This window comes from Eleutherodactylus coqui, chromosome 5 (assembly GCF_035609145.1).
Source record: "Eleutherodactylus coqui strain aEleCoq1 chromosome 5, aEleCoq1.hap1, whole genome shotgun sequence".
NCBI lineage: Eukaryota > Metazoa > Chordata > Amphibia > Anura > Eleutherodactylidae > Eleutherodactylus > Eleutherodactylus coqui.
In genome coordinates, this window is record NC_089841.1 from 38,885,124 (window position 1) to 38,899,177 (window position 14,054).

General features: G+C 46.4%; 1 pseudogene; it reads left to right on the plus strand.

The window, feature by feature from the left end:
* LOC136628742 (zinc finger protein 850-like) overlaps window positions 1-13,734 on the plus strand; it is a 101,282-nt pseudogene extending 87,548 nt beyond the window's left edge.
* The last annotated feature ends 320 nt before the right edge of the window (window positions 13,735-14,054 follow it).

Consider the following 14,054-nt stretch of genomic DNA (forward strand, 5'->3'; position numbering starts at 1 on the left):
CCCCCTGCAGTGAGTGGCTGGCGAGATCAGGTGTCACCTGAGTATAAAAATCGGCCCCTCCCGCGGCTCGCCACAGATGCATTCTGACAGAGATCAGGGAAAGTGCTGCTGGTGCCGGAGCTGCTATAGGGAGAGCGTTAGGAGTTACTTTAGGCTTCAAGAACCCCAACGGTCCTTCTTAGGGCCACATCTAACCGTGTGCAGTAGTGTGGAGGCTGCTTTTTGCAGTGTTGCACATTTTTTTTTTTTGTATATCGGCCGTGCAGAGCATTGCGCCCTGCAGTAATTATACATACTCCAGGGCCAGTAGTGGTGAGGCAGGGACAGAAGACATATTTATTGAATATAGGCAGTGGGCCTTTCCAAAAACATTTGGGAAAAAAAATCTATTTGGGCTGCCTGTGACTGTCCTCAGTGTACTGGGTCTGTGCTGGGTGTAGTTGTCCTCCTAATTCATACGCAGCCAGCTAAGTGTTACAGCAGGCTTGCGCAAAATTCTTTCCTGGCTCTGTGTTGGCTGTTACATCACCGCTGTATTCCAGTCCACAGTGCAACAGTCTGCAGTTATTTTACATACTCCAGGGCCAGTAGTGGTGAGGCAGGGACAGAAGACATATTTATTGAATATAGGCAGTGGGCCTTTCCAAAAACATTTGGGAAAAAAAATCTATTTGGGCTGCCTGTGACTGTCCTCAGTGTACTGGGTCTGTGCTGGGGGTAGTTGTCCTCCTAATTCATACGCAGCCAGCTAAGTGTTACAGCAGGCTTGCGCAAAATTCTTTCCTGGCTCTGCTGTGCGTTCCGTAAGCGAAGTCAGCCTCCAACCACAGGCCAATAAGCGGCACATTTAATTACAGCGTTCTGTTTCTGCACTACTGGTAATACACCATGCTGAGGGGTAGGGGTAGGCCTAGAGGACGTGGACGCGGGCGAGGATGCGGAGGCCCAAGTCAGGGTGTGGGCACAGGCCGAGCTCCTGATCCAGGTGTGTCGCAGCCGACTGCTGCGGGATTAGGAGAGAGGCACGTTTCTGGCGTCCCCACATTCATCTCACAATTAATGGGTCCACGCGGTAGACCTTTATTAGAAAATGAGCAGTGTGAGCAGGTCCTGTCGTGGATGGCAGAAAGTGCATCCAGCAATCTATCGAACACCCAGAGTTCTGCGCCGTCCACTGCTGCAACTCTGAATCCTCTGGCTGCTGCTCCTCCTTCCTTCCAGCCTCCTCACTCCATTACAATGACACATTCTGAGGAGCAGGCAGACTTCCAGGAACTGTTCCCGGGCCCCTGCCCAGAATGGGCAGCAAGGGTTCCGAATCCTCTCCCACTGGAGGAGTTTGTCGTGACCGATGCCCAACCTTTTGAAAGTTCCCGGGATCCGGGGGATGAGGCTGGGGACTTCCGGCAACTGTCTCAAGACCTTTCAGTGGGTGAGGAGGACGATGACGATGAGACACAGTTGTCTATCAGTGAGGTAGTAGTAATTTCAGTAAGTCCGAGGGAGGAGCGCACAGAGGATTCGGAGGAAGAGCAGCAGGACGATGAGGTGACTGACCCCACCTGGTTTGCTACGCCTACTGAGGACAGGTCTTCAGAGGGGGAGGCAAGGGCAGCAGCAGGGCAGGTTGCAAGAGGCAGTGCGGTGTCCAGGGGTAGAGGCAGGGCCAGACCGAATAATCCACCAACTGTTTCCCAAAGCGCCCCCTTGCGCCATGCCACCCTGCAGAGGCCGAGGTGCTCAAAAATCTGGCAGTTTTTCACTGAGAGTGCAGACGACCGACGAACAGTGGTGTGCAACCTGTGTCGCGCCAAGATTAGCCAGGGAGCCACCACCACCAGCCTCACCACCACCAGCATGCGCAGACATATGATGGCCAAGCACCCCACAAGGTGGGACGAAGGCCATTCACCGCCTCTGGTTTGCACCACTGCCTCTCCCCCTGTGCCCCAACCTGCCACTGAGATCCAACCCCCCTCTCAGGGCACAGGCACTACCGTCTCCTGGCCTGCACCCACACCCTCACCTCCGCTGTCCTCGGCCCCATCCACCAATGTCTGTCAGCGCACCGTCCAGCCGTCGCTAGCGCAAGTGTTGGAGCGCAAGCGCAAGTACGCCGCCACGCACCCGCACGCTCAAGCGTTAAACGTGCACATAGCCAAATTTATCAGCCTGGAGATGCTGCCGTATAGGGTTGTGGAAACGGAGGCTTTCAAAAGTATGATGGCGGCGGCGGCCCCGCGCTACTCAGTTCCCAGTCGCCACTACTTTTCCCGATGTGCCGTCCCAACGCGGTTACTGCCAAGGACCACTTAACAACGGACACGCTCACGTCCACTTAACAACGGAAACGCTCACGTCCTACCCACCCCCAGAATTGCGGGCCCCAGCTCGGTGGTGGTATCTGCGGCGGTGTATGCTTCCTCCACTAAACCGCCCTCCTCCTCCTCCTACGCAACCTCTGTCTCGCAATCAAGATGTGTCAGCAGCAGCAGAACGTCGCCAGCAGTCGGTGTCGCGCGGCATGGCAGCACAGCGGTGAGCAAGCGTCAGCAGGCCGTGCTGAAACTACTCAGCTTAGGAGATAAGAGGCACACGGCCCACGAACTGCTGCAGGGTCTGACAGAGCAGACCGACTGCTGGCTGGCGCCGCTGAGCCTCCAACCGGGCATGGTCGTGTGTGGCGATGGCCGTAACCTGGTGGCGGCTCTGCAGCTCGGCAGCCTCACGCACGTGCCATGCCTGGCCCACGTCTTTAATTTGGTAGTTCAGCGCTTTCTGAAAAGCTACCCATGCTTGTCAGACCTGCTCGGAAAGGTGCGCCGGCTCTGCGCAGATTTCCGCAAGTCCCACACGGACGCTGCCACCCTGCAACATCGGTTTCATCTGCCAGTGCACCGACTGCTGTGCGACGTGCCCACACGGTGGAACTCTACGCTCCACATGTTGGCCAGGCTCTATGAGCAGCATAGAGCTATAGTGGAATGCCAACTCCAACATGGGTGGCGCAGTGGGAGTCAGCCTCCTCAATTCTTTACAGAAGAGTGGGCCTGGTTGGCAGACATCTGCCAGGTCCTTGGAAACTTTGAGGAGTCTACCCAGATGGTGAGCGGGGATGCTGCAATCATTAGCGTCACCATTCCTCTGCTATGCCTCTTGAGAAGTTCCCTGCAAAGCATAAAGGCAGACGCTTTGCGCTCGGAAACAGAGGCCGGGGAAGACAGTATGTCGCTGGATAGTCAGAGCACCCTCCTGTCTATATCTCAGCGCGTTGAGGAGGAGGAGGATGAGGAGGAGGGGGAAGAGACAGCTTGGCCCACTGCTGAGGGTACCCATGCTGCTTGCCTGTCATCCTTTCAGTGTGTATGGCCTGAGGAGGAGGAGGAGGATCCTGAAAGTGATCTTCTTAGTGAGGACAGCCATGTGTTGCGTACAGGTACCCTGGCACACATGGCTGACTTCATGTTAGGATGCCTTTCTCATGACCCTCGCGTTACACGCATTCTGGCCACTACGGATTACTGGGTGTACACACTGCTCGACCCACGGTATAAGGAGAACCTTTCCACTCTCATACCCGAAGAGGAAAGGGGTTCGAGAGTGATGCTATACCACAGGACCCTGGTGGACAAACTGATGGTAACATTCCCATCTGACAGCGCTAGTGGCCGAAGGCGCAGTTCCGAGGGCCAGGTAGGGGAGGCGCAGAGATCAGGCAGCATGTACAGCATAGGCAGGGGAACACTCTCTAAGGCCTCCTTCCCACGAACAGATTTACGCCGCGTAAATCCGCGGCAAAAATCCGCTGCGTTGCCCCCTGCTATTAGGTTCTATTGAACCTAATAGCACAATGCACACGATGCGTAATTCCACCGCGGAATTACGCACCGTGAAATCTCCCGTTCTCACCCGCAGCATGTTCTATTTGCTGCGGGTGTACGCGCTGACGGCTTCCATTGCAGTCAATGGAAGCCGTCCGTTCATGCTATCTCCCGCTGCAACCAGCGGAAGATAGCGTGAAAAAACGCTTCCCCGCCTACCGCCGCGCGTCATATGACGCGGCCGGCGCGTCACGTGACACGGCCGGCCGCGTCATGTGATGCGGTGGGCGCGTCACATGACGCGACGGCGGTGGGCGGGGAAGCGTCTTCACGCTATCTTCCGCTGGTAAGTATGGGGTCTCTGGGGGGCGCCGTGACGGGCTTCACTGCGGAATATTACGCGGCGGAGCCCGTCACGCTCGTGGGAAGGAGGCCTAAGGCTTTTGACAGCTTTGAAACCTCACGTAATCACGCCGAACGGGCAATTTTTCTTAGGCCCACAAGGCTCACTCATATAATTTTTGTAAACAATGTTTATACGTTTCAATGCTCATTTAAGCGTTGAAACTTGCACCTGAACCAATTTTTATTTTAACTGGGCTGCCTCCAGGCCTAGTTACAAATTAAGCCACATTAACCAAAGCGATTAATGGGTTTCACCTGCCCTCTTGGTTGGGTTGGGCATGGGCAATTTTTCTGAGGTACATTAGTACTGTTGGTACACCAATTTTTTGGGGCCCTCGCCTACAGTGTAATCCAATTAATTTTTTGCCCACCTACATTACAGCTGACGTTACATCAGCTGTGCTGGGCACTGCAATGGGATATATTTATGTACCGCCGGTGGGTTCCAGGGAGCCACCCATGCTGTCGGTCCACACGGAGTTGTAACTACATGTGTCCACTTCTAAAGAACCCCAGTCTGACTGGGGCATGCAGTGTGGGCCGAAGCCCACCTGCATTTAATCTGACGTTAGCTCTGCTGTCCAGGGCACTGCAATGGGATACATTTATGTACAGCGGGTGGGTTCCAGGGAGCCACCCATGCTGTGGGTGCACACGGAATTCCCATTGCGGAGTTGGGGATTCCCAGTTGTACCTGCCTGTGACTATTTATAAAAAACCGCGGTCTGACTGGGGCATGCAGACACCTTGACAGAATGAATAGTGTGTGGCACATAGGTTCCCCATTGCTATGCCCACATGTGCAGCTCCCGATGGCGGTGGCACAGGATTATATTTCTCATTGCTTCTGTACAGCATTGTGGGCTATCGCCCCGCCCCTTTTAAAGAGGGTCGCTGCCTAGCCGTGCCAACCCTCTGCAGTGTGTGCCTGCGGTTCCTCCTCATGGCAGACGCACTTATAAATAGACATGAGTGTGGCGTGGCATGAGGGCAGCTGAAGGCTGCGCAGGGACAATTTGGTGTGCGCTGTGGACACTGCGTCGTGCGGGGGGGGGGGGGGGGGCAGCATGTAACCCAGGAGAAGTGGCAGCGGAGTGTCATGCAGGCAGTGATTGTGCTTTGTTGGAGGTAGTGTGGTGCTTAGCTAAGGTATGCATTGCTAATGAGGGCTTTTCAGAAGTAAAAGTTGTTGGGGGGGGGGGGGCACTCTTGCCGCTATTGTGGCTTAATAGTGGGACCTGTGAACTTGAGATGCAGCCCAACATGTAGCCCCTCGCCTGCCCTATCCATTGCTGTGTCATTCCCATCACTTTCTTGAATTGCCCAGATTTTCACAAATGGAAACCTTAGCGAGCATCGGCGAAATACAAAAATGCTCGGGTCGCCCATTGACTTCAATGGGGTTCGTTACTCGAAACGAACCCTCAAGCATCACGATAATTTCGTCCCGAGTAACGAGCACCCGAGCATTTTGGTGCTCGCTCATCTCTACTAATAAGTAATAATGAACATTTAAAACCCCCATTTACCCATATTTTTAATAACAAATTTAAAACAAAAAAGCCTTGAAACACATTTGATATTGCCATGTTCATAAAAGTTGGAATTACCCAAATGACGTGTTATTCATCCCACACAGTGAATGTTATCATAAAAAATACACAATGCCAGAACTTCTTTTTAGTCACCCATCATCAAGAAAAAGATCTCTCTCACTCTTTCCCCCCGCCACCCCCCCGCATGCTGCTCGGGCGGGTACACAGTTACTCGATAAGACTGATACTTGATCGAGTAGCAAGCAGCCTTAAACGAGCGTGCTCGCTCATCTCTAATTGCAACGGTTCTGTGTTTTTTTTCTTTTTTATCATTACTGTCAATGGAAAACAGAAGAAAATTGAAAGCCAGTTTGGTTACGTTTTTCGTTTCCACTTTTTATCTACTTAGTTGCTATTACAGTGGAACCACTAGGCAGAAACAAAAACACTTGTGAGAACATAGCCTAAGCTACTCCAGACTCTGGCATAAATTATAGTAAAAGTGACCGGCTATGAACAGCCCGCACAGTTTTTGAAATACTGGTAAGGTCTAACCCTAAAAAAGTCACCGCTATATTCATAGAAGTCTGTTTGTATGCAACAATGACAGCTTCTTCATTTAGGCAGACATCCGCGTTCTCAGCACCTGGACCGTACTGATCAAGATATTGATATGGCACTCGCACGTGTCCAAAGTTTTTAAAAGTAACAGTTACTTTTTAATGATGAAGGAACAGACTTGAGAAGCTGCTCAACTCATGTTCCAAAACCGTAGAGAGAGAGCAAATTCAAAATCTACACAAATGCTTCCCCTTATTATCTCCTGTATTTGTATTTTTTTGTACATGGAATTTGTGTGGTTTTTACATTGTCTCATTATCTTTCCTATTCAGGTTCCTAACATTTAGGATCCTCTGTTATCTTCTATAGAGGAACATTTCTCTCAATGAACCAACAAGAATAGAGAAGTTAAAGAACAAGATGGCAGAGAGCATATTCGATCTCACCCTAGAGATACTCTTCCAGCTTACTGGAGAGGTGAGAGATTCTGATGATGTCACATTACATCATTCTTCATCATGCTATTCTTGAAATTTTGATAGGAGGATGAAGACCTGAGTAGACTTAAACTTCAAGGTTGGATTTTAGAAAGTCAGATTTTAATGGACTCAGAAAGAAAGTAGGAAGGATCTAATAGATGGATGTTCTTCAGGACAGAAATGTCCAAGAAGGTTGGGAAATATTGTGAAATGAGATTCTCAAAGCACAATTGTTAACAATCCCTAAAAGAAGGAAGAATGGGAAGCATTTAAAGAGACCAGGATGGATGAACACAGAACTTGCACACATGTTAAAAATGAATAAAAATATGTTTATCAAATGGAAAGAGGGGGGAATATCTAAAGAAGAATATAATGTGGTCTGCAGAAACTGTAGGGCAAGTGTCAGAAAAGCTAAAGCCAATAATGAATTGAGGCTTCCACCAGAGGCCAAAAACAATAAAAAGGGATCTGGGGGAATGTCAAAAGCAAAAGAAAAGTCAAAGAATACTATTGGATGCTTACAGGATGAAAATGGTGAATTGGTTAAAAATGATGTTGAGAAGGCCAAACTTTTACATTTGTATTTTGTATCTGTTTTCTCTCAGATAGTAGATGTAACACCAACTGATCATTCCTGTGCTATTGGGGGGATAACTTAAATGAATGCAAGTCTCATGGTCCAGATGAATTGCATCCGAGGATACTAAAGGAAGCTGCAAAGGTAATTGCTGAACCACTCGCCATAATCTTTGAAAATTCCTGGACAGCAGGAGAAGTCTCAGCAGATCGGAAAAGGGCATATGTTGGCCCTATCTTCAAAAAAGGGAAGAAGGTGGATCCAGGAAACTACAGGCCTGTGAGCCTGACTTCTAGGAAAGATCTTTGAACAAATTATTAAACAGCATATATGCAAGTACTTGATTGAGAATGGAGTAATTGAGTAATTAACTAGAGCCAACACGGGTTTGTAACAAACAAGTCATGCTAGACGAATCTTATTTCCTTCTATGACTGAATCACCGACTGGGTTGATCAGGGAAATGCGGTAGGTATATCTTGACTTTAGTAAAGCATTTGACAAAGTATCTCATACTATACTTATTGAAAAAAATGACCAAATATGGGATTGACAAGGCAACTGTTAGGTGGATTCACAACTGGCTAAGTGATTGTACTCAAAAAATGTTAATAAATGGCTGCACATCCAAGTGGAACAATGTATCTGGTGGGGTACCACAAGGCTCTGTCCTAGGCCCAGTATTGTTCAACATTTTTATAAATGATCTGGAGGAGGGAATTGAGGGGAAACTGATCAAACTTGACTAAGACACAAAGCTAGGAGGGATAGCTAATATTGGGGAAGAGAGAGTATTTAAAAAAATCTAGACAAGCTTGAACAGTGGGTGGCAACTAACAAAATGGTATTTAACAAGGAGAAATGCTAAGTAATACATGTGGGCAAGAAAAATTAAGAAATGAACATGCAGAATGGGAGGAATTGGGCTAAGCAGCAGCACATGTGAAAAAGACTTGGGTATACTAATAGATCACAGACTGAACATGAGTCAACAATGTGATGCAGCAGCAAAAGAGGCAAACACAATTTTGGGATGTATTAAGAGAAGCATAGAGTCTAGATCACGTGAGGTAATTATCCCCCTCTACTCTTCCTTAGTCAGACATCGATTGGAGTACAGTGTCCACTTCTGGGTGCCCCAATTTAAAAAAGACAGACAAATTGGAGCAAGTTCAGAGAAGAGCAACCAGGATGGTGAGCGGTCTGCAAATCATGTTCTATGAGGAACGGTTAAAGGATCTGGGAATGTTTCCCTTGCAAACAAGAAGGCTGAGAAGAGACTTAACAGCTGTATACAAATCTCTTAAGTTCAGTCACAGTGCAGAGGGATCAGCCCTATTCTCATTGACACAATGAAAGACTGGAAGCAATGGGATGAAAATGAAAAGGAGGCGAAACAGATTAGACATTTGAAAAAAACTTTCTGACAGTTAGGATAATCATGATTGGAACAGGTTGCCTCATGAAGTCGTGAGTTCTCCTTTAATGAAAGTCTTCAAATAGAGGCTGGACAGACATATGTCTAGGATGAGCTAATGATTCTGCATTGAGCAGGCGGTTGGACCCGATGACTCTGGATGTCCCTTCCAACTCTACCATTCTATAATTATATGGTAATAACAGATGATATGACTGGAGAGGGGAGAGAATGTGATGATATCACATTACATCATTCTCATCTATGGTAATAATAGATGATGTCACTTGAGAAGTGATGGACTCCTGAAATGTCTATAGTAATATTTATTACTGTCTCCCCATATACAGGATTACGCAGTAGTGAAGAAGACCCCTAGTGATGGCTATCGGGCCCCTGTGTGTGATGGATGGGGAAGACCCCTAAGCCCAATCCCAGGGCCCCCACCTCACCCCCTGATACATGAGGACATCAATGTACAGAAGATTCTAGAACTCACCAGCAAGATGATTGAGCTGCTGACTGGAGAGGTGACGCTTCATTGAATGCTAGGGCATTATACAGTAACAGCACTGGAGGCGTCTGGGTGATGACTGTATATTGTGTTGTCAGGTTCCTGTAAGGTGTCAGGATGTCGCTGTCTACTTCTCCATGGAGGAGTGGGAGTATTTAGAAGGACACAAGGATCTGTACAAGGAGGCCATGATGGAGACCCGCCAGCCGCTCCGATCACCAGGTAATAGACAGGACTAAATACACGGGGACTTTATTATCTGTATGTAAAGAATGACTTCAGTGTCTGTCTGTGTTTCCTCCAGTTCCATCCAGTAAGAGAAGCCTACCAGAGAGATGTCCCCGTCCTCTTCCACAGGACCACCAGGTAGATGGAGATGTCCCTCTGATCTGTAGAAGGCTGTGAAGCTCTTGTCTTCAGTCTTATTAGATGTCTTCTACTTGTGTGATGAGGCCGGTGGAGATGGCAGGATTACCGCTGACCAGAGACATTACATGTTGTCTGGATCTTCTTCCCGTTTTCTGGCGGTGGAGACTGCTGGTGGGAATAAGGAGCCAACAGGTTGGATTTATATCTATCTGCTCCTTTATGTCCCCCGAGACAAACAGCGGATGTGTCTGGTAGACGCTGATCTCCTCCACTGAGACAACGTGCAGCGTGTCTAGCCATGCCGGATATACATGTGTATGAGGATCCTGAGGGGTCATTGAGCCACCATCTAATATATATGTCCGGCTTCTAGACCTGCAGCCATGTGGCTCAGATAACTACTCCTGTCAGGTCACTTTTGGTCATCATGATGATTAATGATCTTTTCTGGTCATGTAAAACCTTCCACACGACTTCTCCAACCGCCTGCTGACTTTTACAATATTTGTCTCACAGCTTTTGTATCAGGATGAAGATCTGACCGATATTAATACTATAGAGACAATTGTTATGGTCAAACAGGAGTTTGAAGAGGAGATTCCTACAGGTAACCACCCAGGTGAGTAGTAACCACTAAAGACAGCAGACGATCACAGATTCTCCTCAGTCAGCGGCTGCAGATATTTATATAGATCTTTAAGCTCCATGTTCTGTCGGAGTGGCCACTCTACGCTCCTGCATTCAGCTAAAATGCATTTTAAAAATGGATGAAATGTGATAGCGTTATAACGGATAGCATGATGAGCATTTACAGTACGGATGTCAAATGCATCTGAAATATACCCCTGTGAACAGAAAATGGACACTTCTATCCAGTTAGGAGGGCCTGTTGATGTACCTACTGATTTCTAGTTGCAGAATCTTTGGATTTTCCTGTAGTGCATTACACTCTGAGGGATTATTCATACAGCTGAGAATTTTGTTAACTACTTAATTTCATATGTGTTTTTTCCCTATTTTCATGTCTCCAAAATGAATCTACAATATGAAAAAGTGTATCCAAACTTTTGACTGGGACTGTTATTTCAACATAGTATTCCCTGTTTATGTACGGAAGCTTGGTGTATTAGGTACCACATGGCAACATAATGCAAGGGATGGTTGTATGTGCATGGTTTTTCAGACTGTGCTGAAAAACCAAGTTTGCCACTTTTGTCACCCATCACAAACCTAACCACATTTCTTGGGATGGATTTTTTTCTTGGTTCTATCTTTTTGTAAAAGTATGTATTGTTAATTGTTACTGGCAGTGCAACCATTGCCTCTTGTTAGCATCTGACAGGTCATTAATATATAGTCTCTGCCTCCGCCATTTCATCTTAGTCAATAATTGAATTTTACTACATAATTTGTAGTTTGTATGAAAATGTTATAAAAATACTAAAATTAGCTCTATTCTTGGCAGATGACTGTATTGGGAGCTCAGAGGGACATTTGACATTGTCAAATTTTAAGACAGAAGACTGTGGTATCACACAAGATACATATGAAGAACCTGCCATTATCACAGATATTCACTCAGCCCTTCACAACAAAGATCCATCATCTGATCCTCTTATACAAGTCCCACCTTCTGATTCATCTCAGACTGATAAGCAGAATGAAAGTCACGGAGGGGGAGAACTTCTGAGAAGTCACACAGGGGAGAAACCGTATTCATGTTCAGAATGTGGGAAATGTTTCTCAAAGAAATTACGTCTTGCTGTCCATCAAAGAATTCACACTGGAGAGAATCTATTTTCATGTTCAGAATGTGGGAGATGTTTTACTATGAAAGCAGATCTCATTAGACATCTGAAAAGTCACACTGGAGAGAAACCATTTCCATGTCCAGAATGTGGGAAATGTTTTTCAAGAAAAACACATCTTGTTAGACATCAAAGAGATCACACAGGAGAGAAACCATTTTCATGTTCAGAATGTGGGAGATGTTTTTCAACTAAAGCATGTCATGTTGAACATCAGAGAATTCACACAGGGGAGAAGCCATTTTCATGTTCAGAATGTGGGAAATGTTTTTCTCTAAAATCTAATCTTGTTAGACATCAGAAAATTCACACAGGGGAGAAGCCATTTTCGTGTTCAGAATGTGGAAAATTTTTTGCTCTGAAATCAAATCTTGTTAGACATCAGAGAATTCACACAGGGGAAAAGCCATTTTTATGTCCAGAATGTGGGAGATGTTTCACTGTGAAATCAGATCTTGTTAATCATCAGAGAACTCACACAGGAGAGAAGCCATATTCATGTTCAGAATGTGGGAAATGTTTCTCAAGTAAAACACATCTTATTAGACATCAAAGGCGTCACGCTGGGAAGAAGCCATTTGCATGTTCCATATGTGAAAAGCATTTTACCCAAAAGTTGGCTCTAATTGCACATCAAAAAACTCACGCATAAAAGTAGCTTTTTTAAACTCATTTTCTTGACAAATGCATAAGAATAAAGTAAAGTTGTGAGAAGGATGGAAATATTGCACACTTTGTTCCACTCATTTTCAAGCAAAAATCTGAGACTGTTTTTTATTTTATGCAACACTCTCCACTGTTTAAACAAGGGATCGGCTTAGCAGACACAGGCATGCTCTACTGCAGCCCAACAGATTTAGGATTTTGCTAACAAGTGGATTTGGATCTGCCGTTTCACTTACTGGTTTGGCTTAAAGCTAGAGCCGGAGACAGCACCTGGTGTGCCTCAGTATTCAACCTCTATCTCTCCAAGTGAGCCAAGTTGGATCTGTTCTTCACTGTGCAGTCCTCAGGCCTTTACTCACAGAAATAGTCTTAGTAAACTGGCTGCTTGTGCTTCACTAGACTTGGGGCAATACCCAAGGGTATAAATGCAAACATAATTAGGAAACTATCTGAGGTCAGTACAGGCAGCATAAACTTCAAAATGGAACATAGACAGAAGGTCGAGCTGGCAGAACAGGTTTGATATGACAAACAGTCCGGGTCAGAGTAGGCTGCACAGTCCTGAAAACATAGCAGAGGTCAAGAATGGAGGAGTCAGAAAAGCAAAAGAACACACTAAAGCTGAAAAGGCTTACGCAACACATAGAACAAAATTGCTTAGGCATCCACCTTTGGCTGGGTGCACACTTACCTGTGTGAGTTGTGTCCGTGTGCCTCCCGATTTACACAGGCAGAGTGCATAGACAGTGCATAGTCATCCATCCATGATACGGAGAGGGGTAGAACTTGTGATGAGTTTTTCACATGGACAATCAGTCCTGCCAAGAGTTGTTCCAAATTTTTTAAGAGGCATACGTTTTGTTTAAATCTTAAAGGAGTTGTACCAAAATGGCAAATTATGCCCTGTCCAGAAGATAGGGAATAACGTGCTGATCGGTGGAGGTCAAACTGCTGAGCCCCCCACCAATCTCCTGCAAGCATCCCCATGCAAGCACACCAGCGCTCAATTTACTGTCAATGGGAATACCGAGATAACCGAGCACCATGATCTGCTGCTATACCCGGCACTACCACTACTTAATGTGTGGCGCTGTGCCTGTTATGCACCTAAAAGGCCATGGCAATCACCCAAGCACCATGTCCTCTTCAAATGGCTGATTGGTGAGGGTCCCACGTAGTGGACCCACACCAATCAGATATGAATGACCTATCCTAAGAATAGGCTATAAGTATTAGAGTCCTAGAAAACCTCCAAAATCTATATTTAAAGGGACCAATTCAGTTCTGAAGAGGCACTTATGGACTTATATATTAACCCCTTAAGGATGTGGCCCTTTTTTCCCCCATTTTTGGTTCCTCTTCTTCCCTTCCTTTAAAAAAAATAATAACTTTTATTTAACCATCGACGTAGCTGTATGAGGGCTTGTTTTTTTGTGGGAAAAGTTGCATTTGTCAATGGCACTATATAATGTAATGCACTGAAGTACTGTAAAAAACTTACAAGTGGAGTGAAATGGAAAAAAACATGAAATTTCGCCAACTGGGGGTTTGTCTTGTTTCTATGGTGTACACATTGCAGCAAAAATGACATGATAGCTTTATTTTATGGGTCAGTACAATTACTAAATCCTCTATATATTGTGTTGATTAGGGGGTATCCAATATACCTCTGTAGGAGCGCTTGAATAACTTCCTCTATGGCTGCTTCCTGGGGTGGACTGAGAGGATACTGTGCCAACTGGGGACCTACGCCCAACCTGCAATTTTACCATTGGTGGAGGGATAGGAAGGTATCCTATGTCTGTTTTACTGATGGCCAATAGTTTTTCTGGCACCCTTTTTAACCCTTTAAGGGCCAGGCTATTTTGTACTTTAAGGACCAGACACTTTTTAGGGATT